Below are 14,753 nucleotides of genomic sequence, written 5' to 3' on the forward strand. Positions count from 1 at the left end.
TAGTGTTAGCAGTCAAAGCAAAATCCAAAACAATTTTTCATGGTTCCCTACTCTTAAAGAATTTTTTATTTTTAATTTCCCATTGACTTATGTTCTTATGATTATACCATGTTGGCAACTTTTAACTCCTAAAAAGTTTCTCTACTGGTTAGGAAATCAGAAATGCCATTCAAAATGAATGCATAATGCAGCTTTTCCTAGACTTTGATTGCATCCTCTTGGGACAGCATACTGATTGGTGGGAACTGCAAGCCTTTCATTGTATAAGCAAATCTATTATTAGATGCCTCTGATTTTCATATTGACTTTTGGGTTAATGTGGAGGTTTAATAAATATAATTGAAAATGCTCTCTATCTTTCCTGAAGAGGATTGTTCCCTACTTCAGGCAGGACAGCTCTGTACTTGGGGAGAAAGCTAGTGATAACAAAGGTGTTGAGATCATCTTGTTTTAGGGTTATTTACAGTGACTGTCTATTTCTAGCCAGTTTATTTTTCTAAGAATAACACATTCTTTCCTCTACTGCTGTCCAACTCTTAATTCGGATGTGTTCATACAGAGAAACATCTGGTATTCCAAGAATTTTATTAGTGGCAACTGACTGTTTTATAAAGTTCTTTTTACATTGCAGCTTCCAGACATGATGTAGCTCAATTAAAAAATGCAAATATACATAGAATACATGATTTTGTATGGGTATAGCTGAGTTTTCCATGCAGGTTCTACAAACATAAATAAGACTGTCTTTAGAAGCTCCTGCAAAGCTTCAGGCAAGCTTGTTATTGTGTACCTAGCAGGAAGCCACACAGTAAACATGGAATGAATAATCAGATGTATGTAGCGCCTTAAATGGTGACTTGTATATATAGCTTACCAACATAATAGTTTTTATTTAGAAATAAATGATACAAAAATGTTAGCATTGTCCAAATGATTTTATAACTGGGTTTTTATACATACAAGAAAATAGTGGGTGAAAATCAATTTAGTGTTTCTATGAATAAAACAATGACAGTGGATTAGATGGAGTAAATGAAATTAAAGTATAAGTCATATATCAGGAATTCATTGAAAAGATCACAGTATACATTCAAGCTGAAGATGAAGGAATTGAACAGAATTTTCCAATTTGAAGTATAAGGACAGTTGATGGGGAAAAGTAAAGTGCTATTAGAACACCCAATTGTTGTAGACTTTTCCTCTGAAAATTCATATCACAACTGCACTACACTTTAGAGAATAGTCTTACTATTTATAGCTTGAGAACCAATGTTATGAGCAACAGACTATGTATTGAAGTATTTATAGACATGTTACTTAATTTCAGATACCAAGAAGTCCACTGTATCTAGTTTTCACAAGATACAGAGTTAGATGTGTGTTACACAGAACATCCTATGCACATACTTATTCTTAAAGAAAAATTGCAAAGGGCCAGAGATGACATTTTTCAGGGAAGAGTTTTGCAAGCCACCTCAGCATCTTTTGAGAAATTTAGATTGCTCATCTGGGGATAGTAGATAAAATTAATGTCACTGAAGACAAATTACAATTGATTACAGTGGTTAGTGATTATTCTTTGGTTAAATCCTCATTGTGCACAAGGTATAATTGTAATTAGATGAAAGGTTACCAGCTTGTAGAGACAGTGTCTATTATATGTGGAGTTTTCTATTTCTGTGTCAGGTTATCAGACAGTAGACTACTTCAGTAGCAGGGTTTGGTGACAGCTTTCACAGACATTTCTCTATTGAAAATGTTTTCTTTGAATGTTTCCTGGAGGAAGACTGGCCCAAGACCTCAGAGTGTTCTTTTCAAGCTTTTTGAAAAGTGTGTGAAGCCACTGTGGTGGTAAGCTTAGGACACTGTGAACAGGAAGAAAAAACCCTCTTATTTGGCTGTTAGGTACTCCATGTACAGAATGTCTTCAGATAGTGTGATAACCCTAACACTGCCTTCACTAATTATTTCATTCAGACATACCTTGCATCCTTAATTGGACTGTACATTTCTTCCCTATTGAGATCCTCTCCTAGATTTTGTGTCTCCATCTCCACTGATCTTACAGCGTTAGGCAAGAAGTAGATAATGGATAACACTGTACTAATTAATTTGGAAAGGGAGGCCGAGAAAAAGATGGCACTTATAACTGTGTGGATGACAGTCTTTGAAAGGGTGCGCACCTGCTGGACCTTCTTCATGAGGGACCCATAGGGTGCTGGTCAGAGGCACAGCATGGATGAACTCTCAAAACCTTATGCTAAGTGAGAGAAGCTAGTCGTTAGGGACCACATGTCACATGATTCCATTTATATGAAATGTCCAGAACAAGCAAATTCATAGAGATAGACAGTAGATTGATGGTTGCTGTGCCTTGGGGACTTGGGGGAAAATGAGGAGTGACTGAAAATGGGTATGGGTTTTTTGTTTTTGGAGTGTTGAGAGTGTTCTGCAGTTAACTGTGGTGATGACCTTACAACTCTGTGAATGTACTAAAAATCATTGATTGTAAACTTCAAATGGGTGTATCCCATGGTATATGGATTACACCTCAATAAAGCTGTTATCTTAAAAAATGAAGTATGGGATGAATTGCATTAGAGCAGACATGAGTAGTGTATGGCTGGCAGAGTGTGGGTGCTTAGGAGTGTTTTACGGTGGCCCACGTATTTAGTCATTGTCAACCAAAGGTTGTTGAACACCAACAGGAATCCCCAGTATGGGGTACAGTGAATAAGGAAACTTTATTCATTGTAAACAGCCCAACTGTGACACAGCATGGCTGTGAAAACAGCACTGCTGCTAGGAGGCCCTGGGATGATGTGGCCTAGGGGCCAGGCCCCTCTCCAGCTAGGTAGCTCTGCTCTGCCCCGTACTGGTCTCTGCTCTGCTCTGCTGTGGTGAGCCATCTTAGGTGCTTCACCTCCAGCCAGGGAGACAGCTTTGGTGGAAAGAGAGTGCTCTCAGAGCCAGAGAGGAGCTGGCTTATATAGACAGAAGTCTTTGCCCCTGGTCCCTGATTGATTTGTCCCCATGCAAATGAGGACTCTAGATCCTTGCAGTTTGGTCCAAAAGGCACTGTCCTAATCGGTCAGAATGAAGCACTCATTGGTTGGCAAAGAAGCTGATGGGGGCGGGGGGGGGGGGGGCATGTAGATATAGCCACACAGCTCTGATTGGATGGGGAAAGCTTCAGTCCTATTGGTTAAAATAGGATTCCAGGAACTTTGCAAGGGCTCACATAGGGCAGCAACAGTACAGGCAGGTAGTTGAGTGCAGAGGTAGGTAGTTCATTTCAGCGCAGGCTTCTCCCTGTAGTGCAGTTTGCTGAGCAGTCCCTGTGTAGAAATGGCTGGTAGTCTCTGCTGTTAAACTTGGGTCAGGTTAGCCACTGGGAGCCCTTTTTAGTAGGTATCTTTTTTCCTCAGGATCTACATCATTCATAGCCAACAGTATTGTATTCTTTTAAGAAATTTTTAAAGGAAATTGAAAATTAAGAAAAAATTTTAAAGCGCCTTAGTAGAGGTTTTTCTAGATGGGTGGTTAAGGGATGTTTTTTAATATTTAAGTATTTTTTAAATGTTTCATTAGGATTTGTTTAGGCATGATTAAGTGTCTTTGAGGATTATTAGACAAACAAAGATAAATTCCTAAGATTGAGAGATTGTTATTGCTTTGTAACTTTGTAAGATGTTCAACTGTTGAATAAATAATGCTTTTGTTAAAATTCCATGGGGTATTCATCCAGAAAATAGGGCATAAGAAAGGAATGTGTTTGTGTACGTGTTCTACTGTCTGTTGGTCCTTAAAGAGCTTAAGAAGGTAAATTTGACCAACAAATTATATAATGACAGTGCTTTATTTTGTAATCCATTAATAAACTGTTTTATAACATCAGATGTATTTGAGTTATTATATTTTAATCTTCTAAATAAAGTTTGCGCTCATATTTGTTCAAATCCCCTCTGGTTTGTTAGAATTGAAACAGTTTGCTCTTAGCTCTTCTTTTCCTTATTTGTTAGGAAGTAGAGATTTGTAATTTTGCATGTACACTGATCAGCAGAAAAGATCAGATACCCCACACTCTGAGAAGCTGCCAGATGTCATTTACATTTGAACAAAGATTAACAAAAGAACGAGGATTAAGTTAAACAATTAGAGCAGTATGCTACAGACTATATCCTAGGAAAACTATCTGGGTCAATAGTTTTTGTCTTCAACAGACACTTGTATTGTGAGTGCCCAGTAAATTGGTTGTAATTAATAATTGTCTTAGTGCAGGTCTTTTCTTAGGAAGAAGGGAGCTGCATTTTGTAGGAGTGTATCATGTTAGTTAATTGGTGAATTTTATTAACATAAAAATCATTATAATTATTACATTTGAAGTCCACCAGTAATGTATGTCATCTCTTATCTGTGTTTAGTTTTGGCCTTACCTCTTAATTTGTCATTTTTTGGACATAATAGCTTGAGATGCCACTTTTTATTTTTTAAAACTTGTATGTAGTATTATGACTATCTGTGTAGTACAGGGCATTTTAAATTGGGGTCAGTGAACCCCTGAAATTAAAAGTAAAATGCTGTGCTTGTGGATGCATATGCAGTTTCCAAAGGTGAGAGTTCATATCTTTAATCAGCATCTCAAAGGGTTTCATAGCTCTAGAAAATGAAGAACTCTGGTGTCAGGTATATTTTATGGTTGTGTTTAGAAGCATGTTTTTCTTTTTCTATCCTGTTTTCCCCTCCTTATGAGACCTGCACTAACAGCAAAATACATTTAGAGATCCCTTATATATGTAGCTAAGGTCTCCAGACTGTCACAGTTGTTTATACTAAAGTGGTGCAATATATCAGCAGCTGTCTCTTATTTCTTTAATTGCTCAGTAGCCAGAATTAAAATGTTGTGGGTGGCTTTAATTCATAGCATGAAGGCCTTTGTGGTTACTATAATAAATGTTAAGCAGAGCCTTCCCCAAAGCCATTGGTCACATGCTTTGCCTCACTAGTAATTAACTTATCAATGAGCTATGGTACACTCTGGTGATTTGTCCCTAAAAGATTTATACTTACAGCAAACCAGGGCACAATAAATTTTTTTTATGCAGAGTGCTTTTCTTGACCCTGAGGAGGCCAATGTAAATTTCTAACGAGCTATGATACGTAGTGGTGGGTGAGCTTTCAGCATCTCCTTCGAAGCGGCGTGCACTGCATCTCATCTGGTCTTGTTTTTCCTGAGGTCATGTTGTTGTGGTGTTCATTTGACTTGTGTGTTCTTATTGAATATAATGTTGTAAAGCAAGAGGCTGTTCAGTTGGAAAGTACCTATCTGTTAGAGTGTGGATTTTGCTTTCAAAAAGCTTAGATTCTCCTTCTTTTGCACCGCCCTGCTATATTGTAAAAGATGATGTGTAACAGAATATGTGTCAGGTTTTGGAACATTTCCTTCAATGTTTATGCAGCATAACTTATTTTATTTTTGAAACTCTGTAGTGTTGACAGAGTGAGTTGATTTCTGTCATTGTTTTTGGAAGTTGGGAAGCATTTGGCTCTTTGTATGTCCTCCCTAGAGAAAATGATACTCTTTTTAAACAGAAATTTGTGAATCTACAGTGACCGCTCTCAAAGTGCCACTGCTTTTGGTGCCATACAAAACCACTTTGCTACTTGATGAAAATTAATTGTAGCCCAGGACACTTAACAATGAGGTCGAGCCTGCTCAGATGCTTCAGTCATTCCAGCACCTTTGGTCGGAGGCCAGTGGGAGGAAGCAGGTACCTCAGTTATGTGATTCATTACCATCAAAATGGTTAGAATGGTCATTAAAGTGTGTTCTCAATATAACAAGTGTGTTCCCTATGGTAAGTTTTTTTGGACAGTAGTTTTAATTTTTTTTGAACTGGGAAAACATGTCAAGTTGCAAGCACAGCAAACTTCCACATTTTAAACATTTGCTGCCTTTGCTTTATCATTATCTAATTTATTGGTAAATTATCTAATTGCTTTATCATTATATAATTTATGATTATATATGCATATATATAAAGTGCTCTTTCAACTGTTTGAGGGTAGATCGTGTGCATCATTGTCCTTTAACCCTATATACTTAAGGGTATGTTTTCTACAAATATAACCAAATTGAGAATATTTAACACTCAATCAAAGTTTTGGAATTTTGAAGTTAAGGAGGAAACTGAAAGTAAAACAAAGTAGCTAGTCTTAATTATTTTTTACTAAAATATTTTTTCTGTTTATCTCTCTAAAATAGAACTATTTAAATACTCTTTATTTTAAAAAATTGAAACATTGCATATATAATAAAGGAGTATATTATTTATATATTTGCTTTAACAGTTAAAAGTATCTTATATCATATCACTACCCAGTTTGTACTTTTTTTTTCAATTTTTAAATTATTTTATTGTTGTTCAATTACAGTTGTCTGCATTTTTCTCCCCACCCCTCTACCACCCAGCCAAACCCACCTCCCTCCCCCAACTCCACCCTCCCCCTTGATTTGGTCCATGTGTCCTTTATAGTAGTTCCTGTAATCCCATCTCCTCACTGTCCCCTCCCCACTCCCCCCTGCCCATTGTTAGATTGTTCTTAACTTCAATGTCTCTGGTTATATTTTGTTTGCTTTTTTCTTTTGTTAATTATGTTCCAATTAAAGGTGAGATCATTACTGTATTTGTCCCTCACCGCCTGGCTTATTTGACTTAGCATAATGCTCCCAGTTCCATCCATGCTGTTGCAAAGGATATAAGCTCCTTCTTTCTCTCTGCTGTGTAGAATTCCATTGTGTAAATGTACCATAGTTTTTTGATCCACTCATTTGCTGATGGGCACTTAGGTTGCTTCCAGTACTTGGCTATTGTAAATTGTGCTGCTATGAACATTGGGGTACATAGGTTCTTTTGGATTGGTGTTTCAGGGCTCTTAGGATATAATCCCAATAGTGGAATTGCTGGGTCAAAAGGTGGTTCCATTTTTAGTTTCCTAAGGAAATTCCATACTGTTTTCCATAGTGGCCGCACCAGTCTGCATTCCCACCAACAGTGTACTAGGGTTCCCTTTTCTCTGCATCCTCTCCAACATTTGTTTGTTGATTTGTTTATATTGGCCACTCTTGACTGGTGTGAGATGGTACCTCATTGTGGTTTTAATGTGCATCTCTCTGATGGCTAGTGATGCTGAGCATCTTTTCATATGTCTCTGGGCCCTCTGTATGTCTTCCTCCCAGTTTGTACTTTTGAAGTCCCTTGTATGACTTTCTCAATTCCATTCCTTTCCATTGGAAGGAAATTACTACTCTACTCAAAATTACTACTTATTACTCTACTTGTTAGAGTAATTACTCTACTTACTACTACTCAAAATTACTAAGGAATTTTGTATATTTCTTTCACTTAATTTTCTTTATAATTTAAATACATTTAATTTTATGCTTTCCTGTTTTTTATAAATGGAAAAATACTCTTTACACTCCTCCCCCACTTCAGTTGCTCAATTTGGGGGATAGCTTTATTGACCAATAGTTTATCCATAATAATAACTACCCATTTAAGTGAACAGTTTGGTGAGCTTTGGTAAATATTCACAGTTGTGCAACCACCTCCACAATCAACTGTGTTTTTGAGATTAATCCATGTTGATGCATGTAGCTGCACTTACTTACGCTGCTGTGTGGTATTCCATTGTAGGAATATACTACAGTTTATCCTTTTGTTGTTGATGGATATTCGGGTAGTTTCCAGGTTTGGGCTTCTATGAACAATGCTCCTGTGCACATTGGGATTACTGGATTATAGGATATGTGCATGTTGAAATTTACTATACACACACACATATATATGTATATACGTGTGTGTGTGTGTATACATGGGTCCAGAAAAAGTGCAGCCATTGTTACTATAACAAGGATGGTTTGTGCAACATTGATGTGACCTGGCAGCCAAGAGAGTAGACTGGAATGCACATGTGTGAACAATGAGGACTTCACTGTACTAGTCAGTGGGGGTGGTAGATGCTGCTGAGGGAGCATGAGTACTGTGTGGCTGTTGCATTCAGAATGGCTGAGTGAGTAGAGCAACAAATCTGCATCAAATTTTGCATGAAGCTTGAACATTCCTCCACAGAAACTATTCCAACGATTCAGAAGGCTGCAGCTATGGGCAAGTGGTGATTGCCACATCACATCTTGTGCCGAGATTTTTGATGAAACATCAAATCACCCAGGTGACTCAACCCCCTACAGCCCAGATTTGGTGCCCTGCAACTTCTGGCTTTTCCCTAAACTAAAATCACCTTTGCAAGGGAAGAGATTCCACACCATTAATGAAACTCAGAAAAAATACAATGGAGAGGCTGATGGCGATTGGGAGAACTGTGTGGGGTCCAAAGGTGTCTACTTTGAAGGGGACTGAGGCGTCATTGTCCTATGTACAATGTTTCTTGTATCTTGTATCTTCTTCAATAAATGTCTCTATTTTTCATATTCCTAGACTAGATGTATTCTTGACAGACCTCGTATGTATGGTACATGTAGTATATGATAATGATGCTACTTATAATGATAATACCTGATATTATAAGACCTTAAAATTTTTATCAGTTTGGGGCATGTGAAATGCTATCTCATTGTGGTTTTAATTTGCATTTCTCTTATAAGTAATAGGATTGAACATCTTTTCATGTATTGATATTTGTTGGCTATTACTTTGCTTTCTTTTACAAAGTGTTCATTTTTTTCCCATTTCATTTTTTTGCCTTTCTCTAATTGATTTGCTGGATTATTCACATACTATACATATTACTCTTCATTCATATGCAAATATCTTTTCTCAGTTTGTAGTCCTTTTTTTAATTTGTAAAACTGGGCCATTTTAATGTTCTTTACAATAAAATAGTTCTCTTGATGGCTGCAGACATGTAAGCCATTGTAATAATTATAGTATGCAGAAACATCACAGTCAGGTTTTCCTGATTGGGGCATCGTCTTCAATAATTACGGGGAGTTACTTGTATGAAACTGCTGTCAAACCAGTAAGACCACATTTATACATCCATCATTTTCAGGATTATTGGTAACCTGGGCATATTTTCCCCAAATAACCTTGCCTCCTTGGGTCACAAGGCCCAACTCGCTTACGTTCACTTCGATGACAGTACCTTTGGTAAAACACCCAAAGTTGTATAGAGTGGGGATGAGGGATTCTTCTTTACACCAAGTATTGGCAGGAAAAAGGTGACTTTCGGTTCAGGATGTGTTACACGGGCCTTCTTGAAACGTAAACCCATTGGCCTAATGAATCTTTCATTTTTAGGTGGTTTTTGAGTAAAGCCATCTCCGACGAAGCACACTTTTGTAACCATCCTCTTCCATGCTTTTTTCTTTCTCTTTCCTGTTTGAATAACTTTTAATACCTCTGTTTCTCCCTGGGCATGAACTTTGGGCAGAGGTACTTCCCATTTTCCCGCTTTCTCTTTTCATTTTTGTTTAATCATATTGGAAAGTACTTTAGCTCGGGACTGTCCCTCTCTGTCCAGTAGATAGGCAGGTACTGCTCCTTGAGGAGTCTTCTCATCATTCTTTTATTTAGTGTTTCTCTTTTCATACATCTTGATAGTCTTCTTTATTTGTATTTTCTCTGCATGGTGCTGCTTATGGTAGAGCTTAGCCTTCAGATCAATCATCTTTTTTGCCGCCTTTGGACCTTCATGAGCCTCTCGACCTTCCTCTATTCTCTTTTTCTCATGGTAATCCAAATGATATCCATAGCGCTTACTGTGTAACTCAATATACCCATTTTGTGGCATGGTTATGGCTGCCCTGCTGCCTGGTGCAGTCCTCCGTGCGCAAAGACATGGTCAACTTTTGGGTTTCAGAGACCCACGAACCAACTCCACACATCCTGCGACAGGAAAGGAACACTTCTATGATGACCATCTCCAGTGAAAGCGCGACATATTCATTCCGAGTTTCTGTTCTCCGCTTTTAGCATGAAGGGCCAGCTTGTAGTCTTTCTTTAATTGCTTTTAATTTTTTTCGATTATCAGAGGTGTGATTTTTAAAAATATTCAAATCTACCCTTTAAGGATAATTTCTTATATGTCTTCTTTAAAAAGTACTACCTGAAGGTCATAAAAATACTATTTTGTATTTTCTTCCACAAATTTTAATGTTTTGCATTTCACATTTAAATCCTTGAAATAGACTTTTAAGAATATGATATAAAGTAGGGATATATTTTCCCTCCATATAGCTATCCAATCGCCCCAGCATTGTTTATTGAATAGTCAGTCCAGCCTCTCACCACTTACCTGGGATACTAGTTCTGTCATATACAGTTTCCAGATAACAGAGGATCATTTTCTCAGCTCTCGATTCTGTCTGTGTTCTGTTTCTGTATCCCTGAGGCATACCACATCCTCTGCTTTGCTGATAACTTCAGGGGCAGTTGGTTTTACTTCAGGGGTGGCTTGGTCCTTCTTACAGATTTTCGCAAAGAAACTGTGTTGTGATTGCAATGGATATATCCCTCCATGTAGGATTAACATCTTTATAGTATTGAATTTTCTAAGTGGAGAATATGGTATATGTATCTTAAAATGTATCTTTTGTTAGATGTGTACATAGGCCTAAGTACTTAAATTTATTTATTTTTTGCTACTTTAAGTGGTATATTAAAAAAAAACCACTGACATTGACATAATATGCTACATCCATTTTCCTGTAGCTATAAATGTATAACCTGCAGAATTTTAAAACTGAGCACCAGCACCCAGATAAAAAAAAACAGGACATTAGTAGTCCCCTAGTAGCCTTCCCTGCCCCTCCTGTTCCTTCCATGCCCTGAGGGCTGCCACTTTCTGGACTTCAAAAGCGTGGGTCAGTTTGGCCTGATTTTGCACTTTATGTAAACAAATCATAGTGTTTGTTCTTTTGTATCTGTCTTCTTTTGCTCAGTGTCATTTTTGTGATCACTTAATTGTACTTTGTTGTTCTTATTGCTGAATAGTATTCAGTTGTGGGAATATATCACAAGTGGTCATTTCAAATTGCATTTCTGAGCTTTTTGTTGTAGCTTGGAGTGATACTGTTAACTAAAGTATTAAATATATACTGAATTTTATAGGCAGTGACATTGCTAATTCTCATTAATTCTAATAAGTCTTTGCAGATTATGTTGGACTTCCTTTATAGACTGTCATATTATTTGCTAATAATGATAGTTCCCTTCTTTCCCTGGCCCTTACTTAAATCTTTCATTTCTTTTGATTGAGAAGAAAAGCAAGTGTGAAACAAGTCAGATGCAAAAATCATAGGATATATATTTTATGAATAAGTTAGGTTTTCTTTAGATTTTGGAAGGGAAATTGAGCTGGAATTTTGTTGTATATTTTTACAGCCTTAGGGTTCTGTTTTCTTCCAGTGCCTGTGTGGTTTGGGAGGAGTGGGACCACAGTTGGTGGCTTCTTTGCCCTTGGCCTTGGTTTATGTGTGCATGCGCAACTGCAGATGAATCTCTTCTCTGGGGTCTTGACAAGCTGTCACAGCAGGTTACTCTCCTTGGTTTATCAGTGCAGCTGGATATCCAAAAGATGTAGAGGGGTGGTAATTTGTGTTCTCGCCTATATGTTTGTTGTTTAATTGAATGAAAATGGATTTGGGGCATACTGATGCCAGAAAGGCACAAATAAGTTCCACTGTCCCGGGTCTGCGTCTGAAGGACTCCAGTGTATATGGTTCAACTGCAGTTCCTCCTAGAAAACAGCGTGAGGTTTTAAGAGAAAGTTACAGTCACAAAAGTCTTGAATCATAAATTGCCAGGTGATTTCTCAGAAGACGACAGTGATAAAGGTAGTAAGGCTCACCTGTGAACTCTCAACAGTGTACTTACTTTACTTACAGATTAAAGCTGGGTTGATCACCTTATACTACTCTGTAAGTATGCTAATGTAATTACAGCCTGTGATGCTGGGTAGTGAGGAAAGTATTAAATATGTGATGATTAGAAAAGCATATATTTGTAGCTTGGTTCTTTCCTTGTGTTGAGGGTGGATGAAGGAAAGTGATTAACATCAGCCTAATGCCCTGGAAGTTTTCTTAACTGATCTCCATTGACCCAATTTGTGGCATTAACTGGTGCTCCCTACTCTTTCTGTAACAAGTTAACTGATTTCCGTGGTTGGTCAAATGTCCATTGACAACTGGAGGTTGTTGGGTCAATTCAACAACAATAGGAACTCCCAGTTTGGGGTGCAATGAGGAAGGAAACCTTATGAAGTGCAAACAACTCAATTGTGGTAACAGCACCATGTGGCCATTTGGAGGCCCTGGGTTGAGTCAGCACTTCTTAGTAGATTTCTTCTTCTTCTTTTTCTTCTTTTTATTTTTTAAGATTTTATTTATTTATTTTTAGAGAGGGGAAGGGAAGGAGAAAGGGAGAGATACATAAATGTGTGGTTCCCTTCAAATGCCCCTTACTGGAGACCTGGCCTGCAACCTAGGCATGTGCCCTGACTGGGAATTGAACCAGCGACCCTTTAGTACAGAGACTGGTGCTTGGTCCACTGAGCCACACCAGTCAGGGTGGTATCTTCTTTCTCAGGGTCTACACCATGGACATCCCAGTTGAATCCCCAAGTACTTCCACTCCTCCCAGTGGAGTTGTAAGCTAACAAGCATCAGTAGTATTTGTCCTTAAATGATGGAATTCAATTAAATATGTAAATTGATGAAACATGAATGCAGAAAGATGCACTTTTTCTGAGAGACAGGATCAGTGAGGGTAAGTTCTCCAAGTGTGGCTCCTACATCGTCAGCAGCAGCATCTTCTGGGAACCTGTTGAAAATGCTGATTCTTGGGCTCTACCCCAGGCCTGCTGGATCAGCAACTCTGGAAGTAAGGCCCAGAAATCTGTCTTAAGAAACCCTTCTGGGTTTCAGGGATTCTGAAGCATGCTAATATCTGAGAACTACTGTACTATAAAATATTGCAGTTGAATTTAGTACAGCAAGATGGGAAATTATAGAAAATAAAGGAGCCTCCTGCACTCACATTGTTTTTTAAACATTTTTTAGTTCTTGATCCTCTTTAAAGAAACACAAACTGAAAATTGATAATGCGTTGTGGTGTAGTTTACATAGAAAAGACAACCAGAACCCCATTCAGCACACCATTCTCAAAGAAATAGCCTTTGCCTCACATCTAAAAATTGGTGAATGAATGAACTTTTATATGATATACATTAACATAAAATGTTTAAAATTGCAAGCTTCAGTTTTTATAATTCCCTGCTTTAGTATACTTTTACCACTTACTGCCCAGCCACCAAAGCCAGTATATGAGAGGAGGGTTTTGACTGTTTTCGATAAGTCTAATGATCAAGGCTCATAGGCATCCAGTATGTGCTGGAAGAGCTCCTCAGCCAGTGTCTGGTCTGAAATACATTATCTCATTTAATCCTTACCACAACTTTATGAAGTAGGCACCCATTTTAGAGAGAGGGTGGGGCTCGCCCTTGGAAATTGAACAGCTAATTAAATGACAGCCCCAAAATTTAAACCTAGTGGACTGCAGATGATTCTGCTGGTGGCACCGTTGAGTATGAAGAGACAAATAATTTGGTGTCTCTGGCAAGGCCTTCTGATTTCTCACCATGGGCTTCCCTGTGAGCCAACCTTTCCAGTCGTGTTTGTAATGAATAATGTGTACAGCCTGCCTTTTTCTGAACGATGTGTGAGCTTCTGCTCTATTTCACTTTGAGAATCAAAGCAAGAAAAGCCAATGTATTAGTTTGCTAGGGCTGCTTGCTGTAATAACATACTATACACCAGATGACTTAAATAAAAGAACTTAATTTTCTTACAGTCCTAGAGGTTATAAGTCTGAAAATAAGGTGTGAGTGGGCAGGGTTGGTTTTTTCTGAGGACTCTCCTTGGCCTGTAGATGTCCATCTTCTCCCTGTGTCTTCACATGGTCATTCCTCTGTGAGTATCTGTTCCCTGAGTCCCTTTCTTATAAGGACGCCAGTCACATTGGATTAGGTTCCACCCCAATAACTTTATTTGAACTGTATTACTTATTTAAAGGCCCATCTCCAAATCTAGTCATGTTTTGAAGTTCTTGAGGTTAGGACTTCACATATGAATTAGGGTAGGGGGGTACACTCACAATTACACCCATAACAACTAAGCTGCCATTAGTTAACTAGGGTTTCCCCAGAAGGTTAAAATTTTTGAGTTTTGAATGTCTTTGACTTCTCTTTAATATAATTAGAGCAGAGTTCGTAGAACCAGGCTATTTGAAATCCAGGTGAGAGGAAACCAACTTCTTAATAGGTTTTAGAAAAGTAATACAGTTATTTGGGTAACAGAATGGATTCCATCCTTCAAAGACCAATTAAAGCTTCTTCAATGATTTAGAGTCACATATATTCATTGTAATCAGTTTAAAAGTTTGTCATAAAAAACTGCTAACTGCAGGAATTCTTGTTATAGGGAAAGAAAACTTATAGGACTTAGAATGCAAATAATCCTGTTTTACATAAAATGATTATGCATCCATTACTTCCTGCCTTTAGCTTTCCATTACTTCTGCTCCTCCTCTGAGACCTGCTCCCAAAAACCCCTCAGCCTGGCCTGGTAAGGGGCAAGGGGAATTCTCCATGAACTCGGTGCATTTTGAGAAGAGAGACAATGATGATTTTCGACCCTAGTTAGGTTGAATCTGTAGGTTCACTAACAGTGT

General features: G+C 38.0%; 1 protein-coding gene and 1 pseudogene across 1 annotated transcript in view; one reads left to right on the top strand and one right to left on the bottom strand.

Annotated features, from left to right (window-relative positions):
* The window catches only part of KIF13A (kinesin family member 13A), a 203,432-nt gene that overhangs the window by 29,421 nt on the left and 159,258 nt on the right, over positions 1-14,753 (top strand). The gene's annotated exons all lie outside the window — the stretch shown is intronic.
* LOC112309385 (ribosome biogenesis protein NSA2 homolog pseudogene) lies at positions 8,839-9,828 on the bottom strand (annotated as a pseudogene).

Source organism: Desmodus rotundus, chromosome 3 (genome assembly GCF_022682495.2).
Source record: "Desmodus rotundus isolate HL8 chromosome 3, HLdesRot8A.1, whole genome shotgun sequence".
Lineage (NCBI taxonomy): Eukaryota > Metazoa > Chordata > Mammalia > Chiroptera > Phyllostomidae > Desmodus > Desmodus rotundus.